This window comes from Macrobrachium nipponense, chromosome 35 (assembly GCF_015104395.2).
Source record: "Macrobrachium nipponense isolate FS-2020 chromosome 35, ASM1510439v2, whole genome shotgun sequence".
NCBI lineage: Eukaryota > Metazoa > Arthropoda > Malacostraca > Decapoda > Palaemonidae > Macrobrachium > Macrobrachium nipponense.
The window spans coordinates 22,162,997-22,190,056 of record NC_061096.1 but is presented as its reverse complement, the minus strand read 5'-3'; the positions used below and the strand labels follow the sequence as shown (position 1 = coordinate 22,190,056).

At 33.1% G+C, this 27,060-nt stretch overlaps 1 protein-coding gene across 6 annotated transcripts in view; it reads left to right on the top strand.

Moving 5' to 3' along the window:
• The window catches only part of LOC135208471 (trichohyalin-like), a 555,144-nt gene that overhangs the window by 13,396 nt on the left and 514,688 nt on the right, over window positions 1-27,060 (top strand). The gene's annotated exons all lie outside the window — the stretch shown is intronic.

Genomic DNA, 27,060 nt, shown 5'->3' with positions numbered 1-27,060 from the left:
AAAACCAACTCAACCTCGTTTTATGCCTGCAAAATTTAAATTGTAACTTGCACTTTATTTCTCTTTTGTATTAGAGGTGAACTTTGACTTGTGTTTTCACGTTAATGTCAGTCATTTTGCATTTGACAGTTAAATTTTGGATGTGAATTTTTCCTGTAACCCGAACGTAATTTGTTTATGCTATTTCACTGTTTATAAGATCAACATTACAAATAAAATTCCCCCTGGCGCTATTTCACTGTTTATAAGATCAACATTACAAATAAAATTCCCCCTTGCCAAAGGGTCAAAATCAAGTAAGATCCTCAGGAGAACTTGAAAAAAAAAAACATTCATTCATGATACTAAGAACGTGTACCGATCGTTCTTCGAATTGTGCTTGCATTAACCTCTGTGTCATTGGCTTCCGCAGTCTTGGGTTTGAGTCCCCTTGAAGGGTACACCCGAAAGCACTTTCCTTTGGTATAGTATACTTATTTTTCATTAATGTTTTCACTTTTATTTATTTAATATTGAATTCAAATATACATGTACAGCGCTATATATATATATATATATATATATATATATATATATATATATATATTATACATATATGTATATGTTATATTATTATACATACATATATAATATATATATATATATATATATATAATATATATTTACATATATATGTGTGTATATTTATATATACATAAATATATTAATATAAATATATATATATATATATATATATATATATATAATATATACACATATATATTTATATATAAATTTTTATCACATCACCGTGTTTTATATACGTGCATTAACCTACAGATATCCTTTAATATCCAATTAGAGCGAATTGGATATTAAAGGACATTTGTAGCTTAATGCATATATATATATATATATATATATCTATTATAATATATATAATATATATATATATGATATATTATATATGTATATATATATGATAGGATATATATTATATAGGTATATCATTGTATATATTATATATCTATATCCTTTGTATATTTATATGAAGTACACATCCCTGTATTCCTGTACAGTATGTATATTTAGGTATGCATACAAAGTTGTTTATAAATACACACACACACACCATATACTATATATATATATATATGTATATAATATATATATATATATATATATATATATATATATATATGTATAACTGAATCACGAAAGTTAGGTACGTGATAAATCCATAAATAAAGATAAATGACTTCGTTTATTTTTCCTTCGTGGCATTTATCTTTATATATATATATATATATATATATATATATATATATAATATATATATAGTGTGTATATATGTGTGTGTATTTATAAACAACTTTGTATGCATACCTAAATACAAGCGTAAACAAATAAAAGTGAAAATAGTAATAAAGAAAATATACTATGGCAAAAGAAAGCGCTTGCGAGTGTACCCTTCAAGGATACTCAAACCCAAGGTAGTGATATCGAGGCCAATGCAAGCACAAGTCGGAGAACGATCGTTACACGTTCTTATAGTCATGAATGAAGAATTGCCGTTTCTCTCCTAAGGGTTTTATCTGATTTTGACACCTTTGGCAAAGGGAATTTTATTTGTGAGATAGATATTTTACGTTCTAGTTTTAAGAGAAAATCCATAACGAAATTTTAACTGTCAAATGCTAACTGACTGACTTTGACGCAGAATCACAAGTTAAAGTTTAATACCACAACGAAAGAGATGAAATGGTTGTAAGTTATAGGTCTATATTTAGAAAGGCTTATTGAGCTTTAAATTTGCCATAGTATAAAATTTAGGACGGAGGAACTGTTCGGGGCCATACAACGAGGTGTAGATGATTTTAAAGAATATATTTTTTTATGGCCATTAGAGTAACTTGTACTAACGTCTTATATTTTTCTAAGCTCGTATTTTTTTTTTTCTTTTGATAAGCCAATTATTTTACCTTTCAAAATTTATTGAGTAAACATATAGATAAATTATTGGTTTTGTAAATGCGTGTGAGATTGTATTGGTTTTGTCCTTTTTTTTTCTTCTTTTTACAGTTGTATTATTGAAGGTATTAATTACGTTAATACTCGTTGTGAAGGAAATTTTGATAAAAGGTCATTGTCTCGATATTTATATCTAGAAAGATTTCTGTGTATGCTCCATAAATTGAAACTGTTTCATTCCAAGATCACACTGTGGTTCTCCCCTAATTCAATACCCTGCAAGGTCTTTCAAGTCTATAGCTAGCAGGTATTAACAAAATGGTTAGGCTGGGATCTGATTCCGATTGTCTCCAAAATCCTGGACATCTTCATTGCTCCTGTTAAGCCTTTGGAGAATTTTCTTTTTACCCTTACCAGCCTCATTCCGTAAATTCTTGTTGACTAGAGAAGTTTTTCATTGCAGTGACAATTATTACTGGGTTGCTAGCTCCAGATCAGTTTAGTTCCCTGTCTTTCCGTCTTGTTAAATCAGCCAAACGTCAAATCCTTTTTCATTCTTATTAGTATTCATCCGAGAGGTGAATCACTAAAATCGTTTGAATGACTTGTAGCTATTTTTTTTTTTTTATATTTGATGATATATTTTCTACTACATGACAGTAATTACCGTATTTACCGGCGTTAAGACGCACCTTCGCATAAGACGTACCCCAATCTTACAAGGATATTTTGTGGGAAAAAAAGAAAGAAAAAACACAATTTTAGTATGTTTCATCATACATTTATTGGAAGATATTTTAAAGTGATTTTGTTGGGAAAATTGTTTGATTCTGTGCATATCGTGAGAGTATACTGGGATAAAGTATGAAATCAATTGTAAATTTACGCTTACCTTTAAAGGAAACTAAATGAAATTTACCATAAATAAAGACAGGCATAAACGTTGTTTATTTATGGTAAATTTCATTAGTTTTCTTTAAAGGTAATTGTAAATTTATATATGATTTCATACTTTGTTCTGATAACACAGTTTACTGTAATAATTAAGCTTGTTTTTCAATGTTTTATTATTAGCAACTTTTGTGCTCTGGCGCTCGGTCTCTCATCCTTAATATTGCCGCATTGGACGCAGGGCACTTTTTTTTTGGCATATTTAAAAAAAAAAAAAAAAGTTCGTATAATACGCCGGCAAATACGGTAATACAATTAATAACATCACTTCGATGAAACCAATTGCGTAATCGTTACTGACATAAATTACTGATACACTTTTACTTCACAACCAGAATTAAAATAACGCGTTGACTCGTCAACGTGCAACAGGAAATACGTTGTACTGTCAGAGGGGTATTTTAGTGTCTCACAAGGAAGAAAATAGACTTCCCTCCCAGGGCGGGTTTTTACCTTACTCCCTCCACCACCTCTCTCCTCTATTAGGTTATATCCTCAAAAGCGTAACCCCCTCCCCCATGTTCCTTTTCTTATTGCCTTGTACAGTGTTGCAGATAGGAAATGCTCTGGTCATTTGTAATGCTTGCAACGCTGTAATTATCGGGGAAGAAGTTAATGGGAGAATGGACTACATTTTTTTAGGGTGGAACATGCATATATATATATATATATATATATATATATATGTGTGTGTGTATGTGTTGTATGCGTATATATGGTAGCATATATACGCATACACAAACACACACATACACACACACACACACACACACACATATATATATATCCTATATATATATTATATATATATTATATATATATAGATAGATTATATTTTTATATATATATATATATATCAATTCAAGCTACAAATGTCCCTTTAATATCTAAATTCACTTTACCTCCCAAATGATATATTTTCATATATGTACCGAAGGGGATTTTTTTTTTTTTTTTAATTTATAATAATTTCGTCCCCCATGGGATCGAACCACCGTCCAAGTGGACGGGGACGAAATCAGGACAGTCAGTGACGCTATCCTGATTTCGTCCCCGTCCACTTGGACGGTGGTTCGATCCCATGGGGGGACGAAATTATTATCAATTAAAAAAAAAAAAAAAAAAAATTCCCCTTCGGTACATATATGAAAATATATCATTTGGGAGGTAAAGTGAATTTAGATATTAAAGGACATTTGTAGCTTGAATTGATATATAAATGGATCACGGTTCGATGTGAGTAATTATTCATATATATATATAAATATATATATATATATATATATATATATATATATATATATATATATGTGTGTGTGTGTGTGTTTGCGTATGCGTATATATGCTACCATACATCGTTTAATATCCGAGGTAATAACTTTGTCACTGGTTTAAAAACAACGATAGACAGCGACTTTGACTACTGAGTTGTACCTATGCTTGTCGAATTCAAGTTCAGTATTTGGAATCGATATCAACCCACTTACACCATGATGTAGATTGATAAAATATGTAATACTTGGTTAATTATAAGTTCTTGTCATTTATACACGCGTTACTTTCTTTTTTTTTATTCGCAACTCTTAGGCATAAATGTCGTTTAATATCCAGTTCACCATACCTCGGAATAACTTACACCTAACACCTAAGGAGAGTTATAATTAAGGGCTTCGTTGTTGGCAGGATTCGAACCGTTGCTTGGTTAAGAAACTAAGTTGGGCAGCTAACTTTGAATACTGAGCTATCAAGAAAAGGATAAGTTGCCAACGACTTTGCTGTAGCTACATATGCCTGTCAAATTCAGATTCGATTCCTGCCGGTGACGAAGCACTTATCAGTTAAAGGCTTGACGAAGCACTTATCAGGTATAGGCTAATTGCCTCTTGGGTATAAGTTATTCCCGAGGTATTGTGAACTGGGTATTAAACGATAATTTTGACTTCATGTTTGTGAATATATAAACACACATATACTTATATTATATATATATATATATATATATATATATATATATATATATATATATATATAATATATATATTATATATATATACATATTTATCGTTAGATTTTACTTATCACATAATAGATGTAAGTTATGATCTGCTGTATACATGAAAACATACCCACCTACTAGGACAGTACATTCCCAGGATAGAGAAATGTCAGATTTTGTTTATGAATGATTGCTCTCTCACTCGGTACAGTAAATCTTTCCCATAATCCCTAAAATGCCAAAATTCACATTTTAACATACCCCAACTTCCTGCGTACAGAAACAAGCGGAACATCGTTCGTGCGTTTCATATGGCTGTCGGTTATTAGCAATTTATTGTCTTTAAGTCAGAGAACGCTCTCTTTACTGGTCTTTTGAAGTAAAGGTTTTCATAAGTTTCAAGAACTCTCCTCGCACTATATTTTTATGATTATATACTGCTCTGTAAGTCGGCGGTGAGAATGGTGCAATTTCTCTTTTGTAGATACTCTTGAAGATTACAAACTTATGATCTCTTTGATCGTTCTCATCTGTCCTTCATAAAGATCAATAATGTTTTTCCTTTATTCTGGCAAAATTTCTGATGTAACTTTTACTTTGTAGATACTCTTAATTATTACTGACTTACGAATGTTATTTTGATCCTTACTCTTTTCTGCTTTACCATTAAGCTCAAGAATGGTTTGTCATTATTTTCTCCCAAGTCAGTTTCTAGTAGGCGAGGTAGACAATATTTGAGATATCACTACTCTGTTGTCTTAAGGAAATCTAACTAATTTGGATTGTACTATCCTTGTTATGTGACAGGATAACACTCTTACACGTGGAACTTGAATACAGTGGTAAAATAGAAATGTACGTATATGTCAAAGTATTGCGGGTTCAAGCATTTGTAATTGGTCTTTTTTATATGTTTTGATTAATGTTTCAACTGTTGAATGCTCGACTTCAACTGTTGAATGTTCGAATTCACATTAAAATATTTACTCTAATGAAACGGTAAACGTGGATTTTTTTTATATGGTTCGTTAGAAACTGATTTTGTCAGAGATAAAGGTTCATCCCTCCAGAAGAGTGAATCACAAAAGTAACAGTGTGGCAATAAAGTAACTGGTTATGCTAATTCCCCCGTGCTTCCCGTTGTATGAAAAATAGGAAATAGGAAACTTGAAGAGATTCATCATGAAATATTAATCTGTTAAATGAGGAGAGAGAGAGAGAGAGAGAGAGAGAGAGAGAGAGAGAGAGAGAGAGAGAGAGGTAAACTCCTCGGGGAACGGCCAGAATTAGCCGTCGTGTGCCAGTTGGACGAAGCGGCACACTTTTACTGTTCCTGCTTTGCTTCTTTACTTTCCTAGTTCATGTTTACTACAGAGCAAACGATAATGTACTCAAGCGACTGTAGTCGGACCCCTCTCTGTAAAGTGCTAGGGAAGTGTCAGGATAGATTACAAATAAAAGAGAGAGAAGCTTTTCATTTCGTTTAGCAGTTGAATTCTTTTCTCTTCTTTTTCATACGGTAATATGTAACAAACAACCACGTGGTGCAACTGTCTAGTCGGTTAAATCGTCCCCATATGGAATTCTTAGGGTTTTTTCATTCTATTTAATCCATTTTAGAATTTCATGCGGATAGTTTTTACCTGAAATATTATCGAATTAAATTCAAAATTTGTCAGTATCACGTTCTCGGACTCTCTCTCTCTCGTCTCACATACATACACACACACACACACACACACACACATATATATATATATATATATATATATATATATATATATATACATATATATATATTCCAACGTCTCACCAGCTATGCCTAAGATTGATTCTACGAAGGGGAAACGACTGGATCCTTCACCAGAAAAATCGGCTAATTTTCGGCATGATTTTGTTATTTAGAAACTTATTTAGCTGTTTATAAAACAGACTGGAAGGGAAATAATTCTCCGAAAAATAGACGTATAAGAAGGAAATTTCTTTCTGGTTAACCTCGAACTGGTCTGAATCTCGCAAAGAAATTTCATTCTTATACACTTATTTCTCGGAGAATTATTTCCCTTCCAGTCTATTTTATAAACAGTTAAATAAGTTTCTAAATAACAGAATCATGCCGAAAGTTAGGTCTCGAGCAGTCTCAAAAATGCCATTTTATTCGAGTCTTCCATTTATTCATGATATGTCCTTTAATACTGTAATTAGTTCATTAACATGGCAGTATTGTCCTGCCGTAAGAAGTCACCTCATTCCCACTAATCCTCTTACCATAGGTTCTCTTTTTAAGTATAAGGATAGATTAAACCCTCTGATGACATCGAATACTGTGTATTTATTTTCTTGCCCCTTATGTAGTCAGGGGAAATATGTCGGTGCCTCTCGGAGGTTACTGAAAGGCCGCATCGATTGCCACAGGTATTAGTTATCGTACTGGGATCCAGCTGTCGAATCCAGAGTTTTCCAGGGTACGACAGCATGCTGAAAAGTGCAAAATAAATATTGAATATGATTGATTTAAAATTTTGTCGAGGGCTCTTTCACCTCAGCAGCTGGCAATCCACGAATCACTATATAAAACAGGTAGTTCCGAAGTTAAACAACCAAACTGTCTCCATCCCTCTTTTTTTAGCATAGCGTTTACCCTGGACTTTTAACGTTTCTCCTTGTCACTCGTATTATTTCTTTTCTGGCAGGCATTTTAAACTGAATGTTTTGTATTTGTTTTTACCATATCATTTTAAAGTTCGAGCCTTTTAGTGTTTTAATGTGATTGTATATATTTTTTTACAGCTTTGATAATGAGGTTTGGCCTTGAAACGTTAGCATTAAAATATGCAAGTGCCTGAGATGTCTTCCTCAAATTCCTTAATATATATATATATATATATATATATATATATATATATATATATATATATATATATATATATATATATATAACAGTGAAGAGGCAAAACAGCTCAATACATCGGTCGCTTTATTGTTGCCAACGTTTCTAGACTATGGTTTCATTTTCAAGGCTATAAAAGGAGGAAAAGCAAATATATATAAACTACAAACCTTTCCAGCATGATTAACATAATCTATCACATACAAATAAGCAAGAAAAAAGAAAATAAATGAAAACACACAATGTATGAAGACTAAGTAAAAAAAAAATAATTTAAGACAAACCTTTTAACCCGAGGTTCGGTTGCTGAAAGGTTTGCCCATAGAATAACTTGGTTATTCTATGGTTTGCCAGAGCGAGAAGGAGTCGAGATAACCAAGGAAAGATAAGAGTGGGTGGTCTAAGCAATGTATATTGGAACTGCTGTAGTGTTGTTAGTTAATAGTGGAACAAAGTGCTTAATGGCCAAGGATTCGAGTATAAGTAGGTGGCTTTCTTCAGGGCTGGATAAAAGGATCTTAAAATCATCGTAGTTGATTTTGCATTTGCATATTTGTGTATGGTTCCTAATATTTGAAATCTCGGGCTAGAAAGCTTCATCCCTGCGCGGTGACTAATGCCTATATGTGAGTCACATCGTACTTTCAGCAGTCGGCGAGTATTTCCCACGTAAGTCTGTTCGTTGCACGATCAGCAAGTATACAAGTAAACTAGCCAGACCGCATTAAAGTGGTCAATTTACCTTTGTGCCGAAAGAATCCATCTATGGTTTTTGGATTCCTTAAGATGAATTTGACATCAACTGCTGGGAAATATTTACTCATCATTTTTTTTAATTGTGGTATAAATGAGGTATCATAAGTGTATGGAAAGCAAATATATTTCAGTTTTGAAGCTAGATGTACTGAGCTGGTGGCTAGAAGATTTTCTGTGGGGCCTTTCTGACATAATTAGAGAACACGGCAGATGGGTAACAATTGGTCTTAAAGAATTCCTGCAAGAATTAATTTCATTATTAAACAAGGCCATAGCTCTGTGCATTAGCGTTGATAATGAATTAAGCTTAAAATTAAGTGAACAGGATCTATAGAAATTTTGCCTCAAACCTGGAAATGTGACCTTACGAAAAATTTCTGTTCTGAAACCATCATTCTCTCCTATGGCCAAGGTATCAAGATGTAATCTATTATTATTCTCTTTCTCAAATGTAAATTTTATATTAGTGTGTGATGCGTTTGCAATTTCCAAGAAAAATTCGCAATGATGATGGTCCCTAAAAAGTAGGAATGTGTTGTCCACATATTCTTGATACCTTGGCCAAACGAGAGAATGATGGTTTCAGAACGGGAATTTTTCGTAAGGTTACATTTATAGGTTTGGGGCAAAATGTTTGTTTTAAATAAAAAAAAAAAAAAATTAAAACTTAGTCTGCAATGTATTGTGTGTTTTTAGTTATTTTTTTTTTCTTGCTTATTTGTATGTGACAGTTTATGTTAATCTTGCTGGACAAGTTTGTAATTTACATATATTTGCTTTTCTTCCTTTCATAGCCTTGAAAGTGAGATCATAGTCTTGAAAGGTTGGCAACAATAAAGCAACTGATGTATTGAACTGTTTTGCCTCTTCACCTGTTACATGATGGGGACTAGCCTCGACCTCTTATTGAATGATATATATATATATATATATATATATATATATATATATATATATATATGTATGTATGTATGTATATTTATACACATTAAGGTGTTTGTATATATGTATGTATGTGCTTGTAGGTGTGTGTGTGAGAGAAAGTTTTTTCCAATTTAACATGATATTTATTAACTGGCTGTCTTTGCAAAAGAAAAAATTTTGTATGTGAAGCTTCTGTGAATATATTGTAGATTTAACTATACTAGTTCTGTTTCGAATTGTTTATTTAATATAAAAATGAATTCCTGGCGTTTTTATTAGTATCAAGTCCTTGTATTCTATCCATTCAGTTAATCTTTAGTAAAGAGTTTCTATTATCAGTTGGAACCTTCATGATTTACTCATACACGCAGAGAGAGAGAGAGAGTTATATTTTTGCTTGCATGACGTTTTGCTAACATATGGGAAGGCCTTGTCTTAATGAAATGGAATGAGAACTGCAAACCGAAGTACATAAAGAGACAGATGCCATTCACACTGGGGAAAAATAAAGTTAAGGAATAATTGACTTCATTCTTTCTCTTATTATCAAGAATTTGAGGAATTTTGAGTGGTGTCTTGCCATTTGCAAGCATCGGAATTTGGCTGTCCAGTAAACTTACTCATTGCCTCCGCCAGGGAGATCGTGGTTTTGTTTTTCTCTGTTTGTAAGATTACGTGAAAACTAGATGAACAGATATTTAAGTTTTTGGAATTTTTGTCAGTTCCAGGGAACCACTGACTAAAATTCGGTATGGATCCTAGTCGTTACCTGGATTCAGTGGTTTTTATCGTTGCTTATAATATCGTTATCATTGATTTGACTTTTAAAAACTGACAACTTCCTGCCGTTTATGAAAGAGAATATATGCGATGCGAATATGTGGGTAACTATGCTGACCAAGTCCTTGTATTCGTGAAAGAAGTAAAAAATGATGCGGAGCATTTTTATGCAATTTGGTGAGCAGTTTGACGTAGGTTTAATTGTCTTGAACAAATTAATTGATTACCTTTTGCTTTCGTGTTTATTTTTTTTCTCACTTTGTAAGTCGATAAAAACATTAAGGTATAATTCTCATCAAAGGGTGGTTTTCTTTAGAGAATAAATAAGATACTGTAAGATAAATGTTTTGCATTTACTAACCAGTAAACTTTCTAGATTACAATTTGAGAATGTTTTGTATTATGTTTGCTCTTGCCAGAATAAAATATTGCAAATGTCTCCACTCCCGGGTAAGGTCATGTACATTATTTATTATTTATTTATTTTTTGAACAGCAACCAGTTCACGAGAACACTGTGCTGACACTCCGCATCTGATGCAGCATTGAGTTTTTGCGATTTGTTGAGTGCTGTACGGACTATGGAAATTTAGTCCAGTCTGCCTACTGGCAACCTAGTGGCTGTTACGAAATTTTGCTGACTCCATAAATCCAGATGAAAATGTTATTAAGGAAAAGTTCCAAGATCTTAAAAAAAAGTGTTAAAATTATACGCAGAATCAAAATAAATTTTTGATTAGACCAATCGCATACTGTTGATCACTAGTATGGGCTCCTCATTCTACAAAATGTAGCGAAATAGAATGACTTGAAAAATTGCTGGGTAATAGAAAAATAAGTAGGAAACTTCCACGGCCTTTATTATTCCATTAACTTCAGAGTGATGAGACAAAGTTGTATCCAGTATTGGTACGAATAATATATACAAAATATTGTTCATCTAGAAAGGTAAGAAGAGCCTATTTCCAAATTCACTTGTACATCCACTAAAGCTTGACGCCCTTGCCTTCAAGTCCGCAACAGTCTCAGTTATGATGTTATATGTTCGCTATCTCAACTTACGCAATATAATCCAACGGAGATTTCTCGTGGATCACCATTTGGTCTTATGGCATCTAACATTATATGGATGGGTTTCCATCACTGCTTGACCATAGGTAATCTACCAGTGCGTATATTCACGTGTTCTTAGAATTCCTGCTGGGTAAGTACGGCATGATGTTAGCGGCAATTCCAGTAACTCGCAATGGTTCTACAAAGTATAGTTTTAACCCTGTGTGGCACCTCATTTCCATTTTCAACAAAGTCAGATAAGACGTTTTTGCTTCCAATATTCATTGCAGTAAAAGAGTCAGACCACACAGGAGAAGGTCCTTGTAAGGCAATTCCGTACGTTTAGAGGGTTTCACTTATTTTGCAGTAAATTGAAATATATTTTTCCTGGTAGTGCAGGAGTAGCAATTTTGGTTTCCAGTTCAGAGCTTAGCATTTGATCCAAGAACAAGGAAGGATCGATATAACCATGTTGACCTAAGGAGGGAATTAAGTATTTTGGGTCAGAAGTGAATCTGTTGCCCTCTCGAATAACAAGAATCGAATCATAATCGCGAGTCGAACTCAGTCAGTTGTTGTGAATCCCGAATATGGTTGCATATGGGGGAAATAGGGAAAACTAGATAAATTGATAAGTACCCTGTCAAAATGTACGTCCGCCTTCATATATATCATATTATAAGTGGGAGGCCCCATAGGGACATAAGGGGTAATCCATTCACCAGAAATTTGTATTTGCATTCTTCACCCTCATCACAGGCTCTCTCTCTCTCTCTCTCTCTCTCTCTCTCTCTCTCTCTCTCTAGAAAGGGTGAATAAAGTAAACAAAGCAAATGTGATGTTCTTTTGAATTCCATTATAACAAGGCACAAAACTTTAGCAACATGAATCATATTGAGGTATACTTCCTATTAACCTCTCGGATGCTGTTTAAGTTCATGAATAAGTTCTTCAGCTATGCAACAATATCCCATTAATGTTCCAGGCTTAAGGTTTAAGTGTTGTCAAAATAATCTACTCGCCCTTGCTGACAATATGAGTCCATTAGGCAAGTTATATGGTTATAATAACGCTCCTATAACCCTTGAAAAGTACCGTATAGAGTATTTTAGCTTATGGCATTTAGAGACAAAAATTTCCGAGAAAATGAGCAAAATACGTAATTAACAACAAACCAGAAGCTTGTCTACGTTTTACCATCTGTTAAAGAGTTCACCCTTTGATATAAAGTATTACTTGTTGATAAATAGATTTACTTTCTGCAATAAAGGCACTGTCAGAATCAGATACATGAGGACATGAATAAATATGGTGAAACTACAAAAAACAATCAGATAATGTAAATCTGTGCCAAGGTAATTAGCATAGTTACCCAAATTCTCTGCTCCAGACCGAGAGATTTTCAGATATTGACTCCAACCTGCTTTGGTGAAGGTAGTTGCATTTTCGAAGTTTTCTCAGAGAGACGCTGTGTTTGATGTAGGGAACACTTAAAATACATTTCATAAGATGTATTCTACAAGAGATAAGAATTGTATTTGATTTTACATTTATAGCCAGATTCTGAACCCTTTCACAGACGTCAAAGTACGTTTGATTTTCAGTTTTTCTTCAATTAGATAAAAAAAATGCGCTTCCAGACACCGTCCAGTCTTTTCTATCGCTCTATTCACTTTCTCGATGATAATTATGAATATTTTACGTTATAGATACGTAGATAGGTAGATAAATAGTTAGGAAGGTAGATAGGTAGATAGATATGGTTAGTTAGAAAGAGGTTTATGTTCGCTAGACGGCTCTTCCCTAGGGTGGTTTCAGGTTTTCACCACGTACTTCCAGATACTAACTATATATACGTAGATAAATGATTCACAGTATAGGTCACTGAAGGTACAGTAGTATTGAACGGATTGTGCCAAAATGACTGAGATTCTTCCGGGAATTAAGTGTCATGATTTCTAGACCATGAGGTCTGTTCTGGCTATCTGTCTATTCATCTGTATTTGAATTCCCTCTGAATACTCTTAGTTTTGTTTTTCGTTTGCACTCGAGAAAATTCTAGTGTGCCGAACAATTCAGTAATGTGCTATTTGAACATTGTTCACCAACACGTCCTAGGAAAAGGTTTTCAGTGTAATTTTTTTTTTATTGAATCACTCTTGATTCTAGTTTTATGCTTGTGAGTGACACTAAAGTGACCCAGTGATACATGAATGATTTGGTAATTCTAGTTGTGGTCACAAGTTTGACAAATGCATTTGTGGATATTCAGTTTTTGCTTACCCTTCGTCCAAATTTAGCTCTTTGTTCATAAGTGTCTTTCTCTCTATCGTCCTGATTATGTATGTTCATTCTTTTTTCCTCATGAATAAGTAGTTTTCCCTAATAGGGGGTGGGTCCAGAAAATGAACAAGAAAACAGTCACCGTCACATTTATTTTTCATTTGATGAATTAGTTGTATATTCTGAGGTAGTGCATTATCTTTAATATGTATGTAGTATATATACATATAAATATATATGCGAGCATATATATATATATATTATATATATAGTATATATATACATATATATATATATATATATATATATATATATATATATATATATATATATATATATAAGTGCATATATATTTATATATTTTCTTTATTTGAGGGGCAGATAAAGATGAATCATTACGAAAGTACTGTAGTTTAATAGGAAATTGAAAAAAAAAAGATTTTAAAGAGATACCAAGAATCAGTAATTTTCAGTCACGTTTAAAAGGTAGAGGTGAATAGTGCAGTGTGTGGTGTGTGTGTGTGTGTGTGTGTGTGTGTGTGGTATGTAGGGGGTCGACGTAGTGCTTATTAGCTTTCTATGTACGTAGGTGCAAAGGTGCATGAAGCTGTTGATGTATTTTGGACTGAAGTTGCTTTGACAATTCCACTTTTAAAGTGTGGATAACCCTCAGATTATATTTGTCCTTTCTTGGTTGCCAATTCCTGCTAGTGAAATGGGTTAATGTTAAATATTTTAATAAACTAAATGCGTATCTAATGACTTGTTATGAGATATGAGACTTGAAGAATGTATCCTTCTGTCACGACTCTCTTTAAAAGGGGAAAAGGAAAAGGTGTAGGGTGGAAATTCATTTACTTACACGCTCACACACATACAATATATATATATATATATATATATATATATATATATATATATATATATATATATATATATATAAATATAAAGTGAATAAGAGAGGCGACAACACAGCATGAGCTTATGTATATATCCATCTCTGACATATACAGTGTTTATATATATACACACACACACCCACAACCATGTATATATATCTATATATATACATATATATATATATATATATATATATATATATATATATATATATATATATATATATACACAGTGAATAAGAGAGGCGACGACACAGCATGAACTTATGTATGTATCCATCTCTGACATATACAGTGTTTATATATATACAAAAACACACACACATATATAACATATATATATATTATATATATATATATATATATATATATATATATATATATATATATATATATATATATATATATATATATATATATATATATATGTAAGTAAAATAAGGAGTCCAGTACCATTTTTGTGGGAGGAACTTTTCCTTTCCCACCCACTGTCATTACTAACAGAGAACAAATAGAACTCGGTGGCCTGTCTCGCGATGGCGTCGCAAAGCTTTTGGCTGCCAAGCGTGTTTTGATTCTTGTTGTTTTTGGCACCCCTCTCTCTCTCTCTCTCTCTCTCTCTCTCTCTCTCTCTCTCTCTCTCTCTCTCTCTCTCTCTCTCTCTCATACAGACAGACACGGTAGCCTCTTCTCTTTATCACTTAGACCGCTGGCGTTGAAAATCAAAGCATATAATTAATTTATGACGTGATAAAATTCTTAAACCTCCGTCTTATACTCTTATCATCTTGTGAAGTGACAGGAGAATTTGAGTCTCTTTGTCGTACTGATATGATTTTGCATCTCCATTTTCTTTATTTGACGGGATTATCTGCGCATTTTCCATCATCCAGTTAGTATTGGTGTTTTAACATTAATTAGTTTAGTGTATCCGCAACAAATAATGTCAAGGTTTATTAATATCTTTCTTGTAAATATGTTTTGTTTAAGATTTCATGCGACTCGAAATTCAAAACGAAACATACCTTATTTCGCCTTGTCCTTGTACTAGATGCTTTGTTAATGTTGTTGTGTCCATTGTTATAATTATCTTTAATTTTATTGGTGTTGCTTCTTTCTTCGACTTTGGGTCCAAGTGAAAATGAATGAACTTTTGGGAGTATCATGATAGCTGAATAAAGGGAAATAAAAAAAAGGTGAAGAAGAAGTGTAACATGACCTCGATTTCCTTGTAACTTGATCTTTAGTAGAGAAGGAAATCTTTCTCGTGTAACTGTGTCGCTGGATGTTTTTGAAGAACCAAGGAAATACGCAAGAGAGAGAGAGATTTGTCTTTCCGATTGCGTTCTATTTACGAAATTACTTTGCTTAGATTAACAGCAGCTAAGTATATAAGGTTTAGATGCTTAGATTAACAGCAGTTAAGTATGTAATGTTAGACGCGGAGAGAGAGAGAGAGAGAGAGAGAGAGAGAAAGTTTGTATGGGTGTATGTTTGTCTTTCCGATAGCGTTCTCCTTTTTTATGAATTTACTGTGCTTAGCTTAGAGTAACAGCTTTCAATGGTTAAAGAAGAGAGAGAGAGAGAGAGAGACTTGGCTTTCATATCCAAGGGGTTTAAGTCTCATGGCTTAACTGGCTAATCACATTCGCAAAGGCATTATTCTTCGATGTCTCACCGGGAATTGTAACACGTCGGCTGTGAGATCAGGAACTTGGCCCTTGGGAAATATTATTTTGGGGAAGCGTACTTCTAGACCACAAAGGTATATACACGTGTGACTTTTGTCTGTTTTCCCCTGGGCATTTTTTGTCTTGTGTTTCAATTCAGTTCTATTTTATAATGGATATTATTATGATTAAAAGTACTTTATTTTATTGCTTACCTATAGGAACACAGACGTGAAAGTTACTATTTTAGCTTAAAACAAATTTACATGTTGTAGTTTCTGAGGATAAAGCAGGAACGAGAAGGAATATGAGTTTTTTTTCCTTTGATAATAAGGCGGGTAGCACATTATGGAGGCAAATACTCTAAGGTGAAAACAGCGAAAGATATATATACATATACTAAGTAATGTGATGCCTTATATGAATATTACAGTTAGCTTTTTCAGTTTCAAAGATGCATACATACTTATAGAATCTACTGGTCACCCCCCCATTTTTTTTTTTTTAATAAATAAGCATGTAATACATATATATATATATATATATATATATATATATATATATATATATATATATATTATATGTTACAGCTTTGAATGATACAGTAAGACTTTTATGGATGAAGTCTTATTATTGTGGAGAAATGGTGTGAGAAGTTTAAAACTAAAGGTCAAAGGTTTATAAATGATATAGTATATATATGGGCCCCTAGGAAGAAGTGCGATGAAGAGTAAGCTTTAACCTCATAACTTCCTCCTGACCTTCGTTCGAAGCTCAGCGGGGACGAGAAAATAGTTCTGATTTCATTTCTTTCTCAAAGATTCAAGAATTTCATTGGGTGTCAAATTCACTATATAAAAGGTAACATATTATGTATATATTTTATATATTATGAATTTATATACAAATGTATGTATGTATATATAGATATATATATATATATATATATATATATATATATATATATATATGCCATATCGAAAGGCTTAACAAATAATGGCATTGTGGATCATTGGCTTAAGACAGGGCAAGTTATTAACTGGGATAATTACTCTATAATTTGCAGGGTCATAGATCACTGCAAAAGGAATCTACTGGAATCCGTTTTTATTGAAGCCACATAAACCAGGAATTTGAACTCCACCCTGGATTGTCCCTTGATCCTCTCTCCTTGTCTCTTTTGCTTAAAGAACACACCGCCCAGATTAACAAACTGTAACCCCGCCCCCTTTCTGTTTCGCATATAAAGGTCTGTCAACTTCTATTATAATTAAATGTGAACTTGAAAATGTAGAATATAATATTACCTGTTCCAAGTCCCCAGTTTTTCACTCACTTTTCTACCGTGGATTTAAGGATATATATATATATATATATATATTATATATATATATATATATATATATATATATATATATGTGTGTGTATATATATATATATATATATATAATATATATATATATATATATATATATATATATATATATATATATATCTATGTGCTTCAGATGCATTTCTCATCTATGAAATCAGCAACAGTTCCTAACCAAAAAGATACAAAAGCATTCATAGATATATTAGAAGGATATAATCCTTCAAACTGGAACAAATCTAATGAAAACATCTTGAAAATAATTGAAGAAGTTCCAAATAAAATCCAAGTGGTCAAGAGACTCATAAAGAAAATATACATAAACCAACATATTCCGACAAAGAAAATGAATAAGGTGAATCTTGTGAATATCCTAATTGATGCATTAGGAAAAAGAATGCCAAAAGCATGCAAACTGTGTAAGGTTTGGTATAGCATAGTCAATCCACAAAACCTAATCAGAAAATGTGCTGCATTGCAACATTCCGACCCATCCACAGTGTGCTGAGGTAATACAAGATTTGAGAAAAGATACAAGAATTTTTTGTTCAACATGTCTATCATGGATAGACAATGTTATTAAATCAAGATTGAATGTACAAATAGTTGAGGATGAAGAAGAGGAAGAGGAAGAAGAAGAAGAAGAAGAAGAGGAAAACGGAAGAGAAGTAAACAAAAATGAAATGACAGAAAAAAATAAGGAAAACAAAGAACAAGATAAAAGTATGGATGCAGAGATACTCATTGATACTACATATGAGGCAATAAAGCAGCATACCTACGAAGAAATAAATTACGATATGACAACAGAAAAGCAAATCCCGAAGAGGCTCTACCCAGATCTATACAATGACGGGAAAGGGAAAATAGAAAAAACAAGACAGAAGAACAAAATCTGCAACCTTTTGAAAAGAGGGAATTGCAGATTTGGAGAAAGATGTTACTACAAACATCCTAAGATATGTCAAAAACTATGAAAATATATGGTTAAATGTGAATACTTAGATGGATATGGGGATGATTGCAGAGATCTGCATCCAAAAATATGTAAAAACCTAAAAGAAGGAAAAGGATGTAAGTTCGACAAAAAATGCAAATATATGCACCCTGTAGCCATGAATCATAATCAAATAAATAACCAACCAAGTAATAAAATCCAAAATAAGAAAGAAACAAATAAAGAGAGAAATCAAGAATATCAGGTAAAAAGAGAAAAGCAAACCACCAATGAGATATGCAGAGGGTGTCAGCAAAAAATTTCAAAGCATCAGCTCCGAAATTCTACTCAAGAGATAATAACTGTATTTATTATGCAAGAGGATATTGCAGAAACGGAGAAAATTGCAGATTCAGACACAAAATGAATAATTATGATGAAGGAAGATCAAATATTATGGAAAAGTTGGATTTTTTAATGTCAGAATTTCTGGAAATGAAAAAAGAACAACATACCAGAACAGGAAGAGACATGGGAAAATCCTTATTACTACCAGTATTAAATGAAGGAGAAAACACGCAAACCATCATAGTGATGAATGCGCAGGGTTTAGTTACGAGTAACTCAAAAAGAAAAATAGAGTACTTTAGAAGAACTAACCCAAAATGAAAAGAAAATAGATATAATGAATATAAGTGAAACCTGGTATTCCCAAGAGACTGGGAATGATGATCAAATAAAAGGGTTCCAAACTTATAGATCAGATAGAAAAAATAGGAATCAAGGGGGAACCGCAATATATGGGAAAGACAAAAAACAAGGAAAATATATGAGAAATATAGTAACTCAGAATGTGAACTAATAGCGGTAGAATTTGAATCTGAAAAATTGATGAACATAGTAATATATAGACCTCCTAATACTAAAGAGTTTGACTTAATAATTGAAAAATTGGATGATATATGTAGAAATCACAAGGACTGGACTATTCTCCTATCTGGTGACTTCAACTTTCCTTTCGTAGAATGGAAGGAAAGAACGAATAGGAGATTGTGGTTGTACTTATACATATAAAAAAGAGAGTAATAGTAGTGCAGAAGATAAGAGGCAATTTGAAAAGCTATTAGATATGCTACTAGAATACAACATTCAACAAATAAATCACCTGCCAACAAGAAAGGAAAATACTTTAGACCTAGTATTTGTGAACGAGATGAATTATGTTAAAGAAATAATAGTTTATAATGCGAATATTTCAGAACATAATGTCATAGAATTAACAGTTCATTCCAAAGCAAGTGAAAATAGAGATAAGCAAGAAATGAAAAAGTGGGAAGGATATGGAAATACAACTTCTACAGTAAAAATATAAAATGGTCAGAAATTAATGAAGAATTAAACAAAGATTAGGGATAACATTTTCGTAAGTGATGACATAAGGGTAAATACGGAGATATTATATAAAATATTGGAGAAAATAGTGGAAAAATATATACCGAAGAAGAAAAGTAAACATCATTCATGCATACAAGAGACAGAAGGATCTTGTTCCAGAAAATCAGAAAGTGGAAAAAAGGTCTTGCAAAGAAAAAAATGCATGGAAAGTTATAGAACTAAAAAGTAAGATAGAAAATGCAGAACAAAAGATTATACAATCAAAAGAAAATGAAAAACGGGACTTGGAAGAAAAAACCCTATTAAATATCAAGCAAACCCCAAGCTATTATACTCATATGCGAAGAAGATGAATAAAAGAAGAATAGAAATAGGCCCTCTGAGAATTGAAGGGAGATTAACGAATGAAAAAAAGGAAATTTGCAACATACTGGCAGAACGATATAAGAGAGAATTCACCCCTAGAATAGATAATGAAGATAATGATATAGAAGTAAGGGATGAAAATAGTGAATATTTAGCTGACATAGATATTAATGAAGCTGATATTGTGCAGGCTATTAATGAAATTAAAAATGGAGCTGCTGCAGAGCCTGATGGAATTCTGCTATTTTGTTAAAGAAAGTAGTTCATTCTATCGCAAAGCCACTTGCAATATTATTAAGACAAAGTGTAGATACAGGCAAGATTTATGATGAGCACAAATTAGCATATATTACCCCTACTTTCAAAAGTGGATCAAGACTAGAGGCAAGTAATTTCATAGGCCTGTGAGTCTAACATCACATATTATGAAAGTGTATGAAAGGGTAATGAAGAAAAAATATTATGAAACATTTAATAAAAAATAATTTGTTTAATAAAGGACAACATGGTTTCGTACCCGGAAAAAGTACACAAACCCAACTGTTAGTCCACCGTGAGAACATATTCAAAAATATGAAAAGCGGAAATGAAACAGATGTGGTTTATTTAGACTTTGCAAAAGCTTTTGATAAAGTAGACCATAATATATTAGCGAAGAAAATTAGAAAACACAATATCGTGGATAAAGTAGGAAGATGGTTAAAAGAATTTTTACACAACAGAAAACAGATAGTTATTGCAAACGACGAGAAATCGGATGAAGTCAAGGTAATATCCGGTGTGCCGCAAGGTACGGTGTTAGCTGCAATACTGTTTGTTATTATGATTGAAGACATAGACAATAATGTGAAGGATTCGGTAGTGAGTAGTTTCGCAGATGACACAAGAATAAGTAGAGAAATTACTTGTGATGAAGATAGGAACGCTCTACAAAGAGACCTTAACAAAGTATATGATTGGGCAGAGGTAAATAGGATTGGTATTTAACTCTGATAAATTTGAATCAATAAATTATGGAGACAGAGAAAGAAAGCTATATGCATATAAGGGACCTAATAATGAGACCATCACAAATAAGGAAGCAGTTAAAGACCTTGGTGTGATGATGAATAGGAACATGTTATGCAATGATCAAATAGCAACTCTGTTGGCAAAATGTAAAGCAAAATGGGAATGTGTTACGGTACTTCAAACAAGAAACGGCTGAACACATGATTATGCTTTATAAAACATATGTTCGTAGTCCACTTGAATATTGCAATATGATATGGTACCCACACTATCAAAAGATATTGCACAAATAGAGAGTGTACAAAGGTCCTTTACAGCTAGAATAGAAGAAGTTAAGGACCTAGACTACTGGGAAAGACTACAATTCTTAAAATTATATAGTCTAGAAAGGAGAAGAGAACGCTACATGATAATTCAGGCATGGAAACAGATAGAAGGAATAGCAGAAAATATCATGGAACTAAAAATATCAGAAAGAGCAAGCAGAGGTAGATTAATAGTGCCCAAAACTATACCAGGAAAAATAAGGAAAGCACACAGGACATTAATCCACTACGCACCAGCATCGATAATGCAGCGTCTATTCAATGCGTTGCCAGCTCATCTGAGGAATATATCAGGAGTGAGCGTAGATGTGTTTAAGAATAAGCTCGACAAATATCTAAACTGCATCCCAGACCATCCAAGATTGGAAGATGCAAATATACCGGAAGATGTACTAGCAACTCTCTGGTAGACATTAGAGGTGCCTCACACTGAGGGACCTGGGGCAACCCGAACAAGATGTAAGGTAAGGTAAGGTAAGGTCTCTATACATATATATATATATATATATATATATATATAATATATATATATATAATATATATATATATACACATCACATAACATACAGAGAGAGAGAGAGAGAGAGAGAGAGAGAGAGAGAGAGAGAGAGAGAGAGAGAGAGAACATCTGAATCAGGTCGTGAGATTCGAGTTAATTGAAACGTACCTTTATCTGTCAGTATGTTGGGCACGCATCATATAAATTACTTTAGGAAGGCATTAAAGATAGAGAGATGGATGTAACGATCCGACTGGTAACGGTTAATTAACCTAATCGCTAGTGACGCTCATAAAGACTTAGACTTCAGTGTCTCTTCTTTCAGGCAGTTTGGTTAATGATGCCCTGAACTTGTTGATAATCTGCCATGATCCAATATATTGCTCAATTGAGTTCCTTAGCCTATTACGTAAGTTGACTCATTTATAATTTATGGTTGGAAAAACATATATATACTCTTCCAGGTTACTTTAGAAGTTAAAGAATTTTGAAATGTAATTTATAATGCTGTGGGAGAAATTGAATAGTGCGCGTGTCCTCTGTTTTGTTTATTAAATGATTTTGTTAAAGTCTGTCATTCCCTTGAGGCTCGTCTCTTGATAAAATTATATTTCTTTTATGGATTAGTCTAAGTAGGCTTTTACACACACGCACACACACACAAACACACACACACACTTGCTTATTACTTCAAAGCATTAGACCCAAATGAAGAAACACATGAAGAAACTCTGTTCTGTGTCTAAGCGTTTGAGTTCTTCGTTTGTTTTCATTAGGGTTTTAGTGGGAAAAATACAGATATACGTATATATTGTGGAAAAGTGCCCTGCTGATTCCATGAAAAAACCCAGTCTTTTTACATTCTTCTTTAATTAATGAATAAAGAAGTAAATAGCTTAATTCGCATACATACTAACGTTACTTTCTGTTTTATACGCTTACGCACAATCCTTACTTGCAGCAGTTCGACTCCTTCCTTATTTCATATTCCGAAATAGTCACCAGTATCTTGCATTCAGCTTCGCTTTGCCAGAGTGTTAAAGGATTTAAAATCCTTTATTTTTTTTGCTCCTCCGTCTGACCAATATTTTCTACGTGTTCTGCTGAATTTTATACTTATTTCTTCAGCCTGTCTCCTTTTAGTCTCCATAAGATTAGATTTCCATAAAAACTAAGCATTCCATTGAGGTGTGAGAGATGTGTATATCTGGTGACAGAAGTTCACTCTCGACGTGATTCGGAAGTGACGTAAAGCCGTTGGTCCCGTTGCTGAATAACCATTGGTTCCATGCAACGTAAAAATACCATGCAAATAAAGAAACATAAAAAATAAGGTCCATATTTACATTAAGGCAATTTTATATTTTTTTTATGTCGTATCTGCATTTCTAATAAATGTTTTCCTTTCTTTCATTCTCATTCAACATCCACTCTTTTTGTATGATGAATAATAGTCTGTGTTCGTCAGTTCCTCCGAAATTTCAACTTTTCCAGAAACTAACTTTGTTTTCCCCTTTGATGTCCTTGCTTCATCTATTATGAAAGTTTCTGCTTTCTTTACCATACAATAACTTTGTGTTCATTTTGTCCTCCATGCTTCATCCATTACGGAATTTTCCTGTTTTCTCGTCCTGTTTAATTGTTGATTTATTTATTTACTAACTTCTCTTTGCTTTTTCTTTTTACACTTGGTTGTTCTGTTCTTTTGAAACTGAAATTGACATGAAGGGTAATGAAAAATAAAACAGTTTACCGAATACTATATTGTCGATAACTTTTGTTCTTCGTATTACAGAACATTTTATTAAATTTTATTACATTTATTCTCAATGCCTGTAGCAGTTGGTTACTGACAGCGAAAAATAACTCGCTATGCCTCTCATATTTCCATTTTCTGATTTTCAAACCCCTTTGCATTAAATTACTAATTTGAATATGGTTGCTTAACCCATGCACCTCCAGTGCTTTCGCTAGACCTTAGAATACATTAATTTTTCGATTACACTGTGCTTTGATGTTTAATTTTACTAGCGTATATGACCATCTGACTTTTCCCCCTTTACGGAATCTTAGCCCGTTTTAGGACATTATTAGAAATATTTTTTGTAGGTTTTATCAGAGCAGTTTTGTGATAAAAATGTTGTCTCTTATTATCTCTCCTGTTGTAAATCTTGCGTACCCTTCTTTCATTTCTACATTCTTCTCATATGACCGTCCAGCATAAAAGTTTCGAGGTGCTGTGGGTTTCTATCATTTAAAGTCCTTTGCGAGGATTCTTGGTCTGTTTAATACTTTTGTTTTAGAATCATTATAGTTTTTAGGCTGTTCCTTCTCATCCATTTCATTTTACAGGTTTCAAGTAGCATTTGCATTTATCTTGCCGTACGAGGAACTTTTTATAACTAGCTTTGTTTACAATCAATTGCCGTGTTACATACTCTTTGATTGTGCCAGGGTTATTTAAAGAAAACCGTCCGTAGGGGGTACTATGAAAAATGGCCGAAACTTCCCCGTCTGATATGGCTATTATCAATTCTAAACATGTTCGTAACTGCGGAAATAATTTACAGATCTTTTACATGAATGCTTATTATATTTAATAGGAAAGCATTAACTAGGTCAGGCAACATGATAACGTTAAAAGATATTTCTAAGTCTGTTAAGGCAAGATGATTTGCTATATACGTCAGTATGAAGAACAATTTATTACAGATATAATATGCATTGAGGAGTAGCACGCAAAAAAATGTGGGAAACGTTAAACTTTTACTTTGTCTTCAACGTGGATTGCTGATACGAATTTTGGAAGGCTTAAAGGTCTCTCTCTCTCTCTCTCTCTCTCTCTCTCTCTCTCTCTCTTCTCTCTCTTCTCTCTCGCTCTCTCTCTCTCTCTCTCTATCATCTCTCTCTCTCCCCTCTCTCTCCTCTCTCTCTCTCTCTCTTTCTCTCTCTCTCTCTCTCAGTGAATGGAAAAACAACGCAACTTTCAACCAGCTGATGGAAATTGCATAGGAAATGTCTGTTTAAGTTTGCAGATGGTGTCTCGTTATCTTGCAAACTTTAATTGCTTGATCAAAGGTAAAATCCCAGCAGAGAAATAACCTGTGTTACTGTGCAATAGATTTACAGCGTAGGTTTGAAAGTGGCGTATCACTCTCCCTGAGTACATGTTGCCCGTCTCCATCCTGTATAAAATCTTGTGCTTCATGCATTTAAGCCTTTTTCTAAAACCTCTTTCACATCATCCACCAAAACTTCATGGTTTCTCTCAACTTCTTTCAAAATTTCCGAGATATACAAATAAACTTACACCCACCTATAATGCCTAAAAAGTAGTATACTATGATTGAGCTCATAACCCATGCTGATTGCTTTAGTGTTTTTCTGCTAATCACTACATTTCTCATATTCAATCCCGTTTTTTATGTATATAACACACCTCTTTTTGCAATAGATTAAAAACTGATAAATTTTTTATGTTAAATGCTAAAGCAATATACATACTAGTGTTATTTTCATAAACTGGTATAGAAATAAGTACCTTGGGTATAAAGGCCAAAGAAACTGACAGAAATTTTCCCCAGCCTTCTTTATAGTATTTCTGTCCATTTTGTCGTAAGTATCGTCTACACGGACTTTTATTTGACAACCACAAAAGGAGTATTGGCGTAACCACCCCTGTAAGTGCTACATTACATACAATCCAACATCAACATTTTATCTTACCCCTTAATTACGCATAAGATATCCTGTTCTTTCACTGACTGCACCGTGTTTCATTTCTGAACTTGCTACTATATGCCTCACTCAATCTTATACTCACAATCCTTGGATTAAGATACCTGTACTCTTCCATCCATCTTCATTGTCTTCCTGAAAAAATTAGTTTTAACCTTTCACTTGCCCTCTATCCCTCAGTTTTTGTCTTTCTCTGCGGGTTCAAGCCTTACTATGGCTGTCAAATTTACACTTCAACTTGTCAGTCTAAACTGTTAATACACATGAGTCTAAGAATGTGTTCTCATAGTTTCAGAAAACCGCCTTTATGAAGGTTTTAGAAGAGAGGAACCTATTGTCTTTATAGGTGACTCATGAATTTCGTAGAGTCTACCCATTGAAGTATTTGAGAAATTTAACAGTGAACGGAGCTGTTGTTTAATTGACTGCTTCTAAAAGTACCTGTCTATTCAGAATTATTACATTCCACCATAGTTATGATGCCAGAGATTTTCAGGTAACTGTGGCGTAAAGAGAGAATAATAATAACAGAAAACGTCAACAGTAAATAAGGAATAAACACTTGATTATCCTGGATGCAACAATCATACTTGATGAGGTATGGGATGAAAAACAAAAAGACAGACTGACAAGAGAATCTTAAAAATACTGGATCATCCACCTGGTCCAACCACCATTTAGAGACAGAGTATGAGATGAAGTACAGTATCAGCACAACCAGTGTCACATTGCAGGGTTTAAAGGTCAATAATGAACAGTAGAGTCAAAGAGACTGAATATATACATGACCAGGGCTCAAACTCTCTTCCCTTACCCATGTAAGACCTGGGAGATCCTTGCGAATGTCTGCTGATGATTCAGCTAGCAGACCTGTGCTCCCCAAAACCCACCATACATAGTAGTTCACAGGGAGGAACGTCGCCTTTCCGTGAAAATCTGTAATACCCTAATCAGTGCTTGAACATGGGACCAACATAAGGGCAATTCGCTGCTTGTACCACTCAGGAAAATACGAACAGCTTGTTAGGTATTGAAGGAAAAAAACCTTACTGCACAAAAAATAAGAAAAATATAGCGAATTAATGTATATCAAAACAGTATTAATTATTTATTCATGTACATGCGCACATGCACACACACTATATATGTATAGTTATACAGTATATACTGTATATATATATATATATATATATATGTATGTATGTATGTATGTATATATATATATATATATGTGTGTGTATGTATGTATGTATGTATGATGTAGT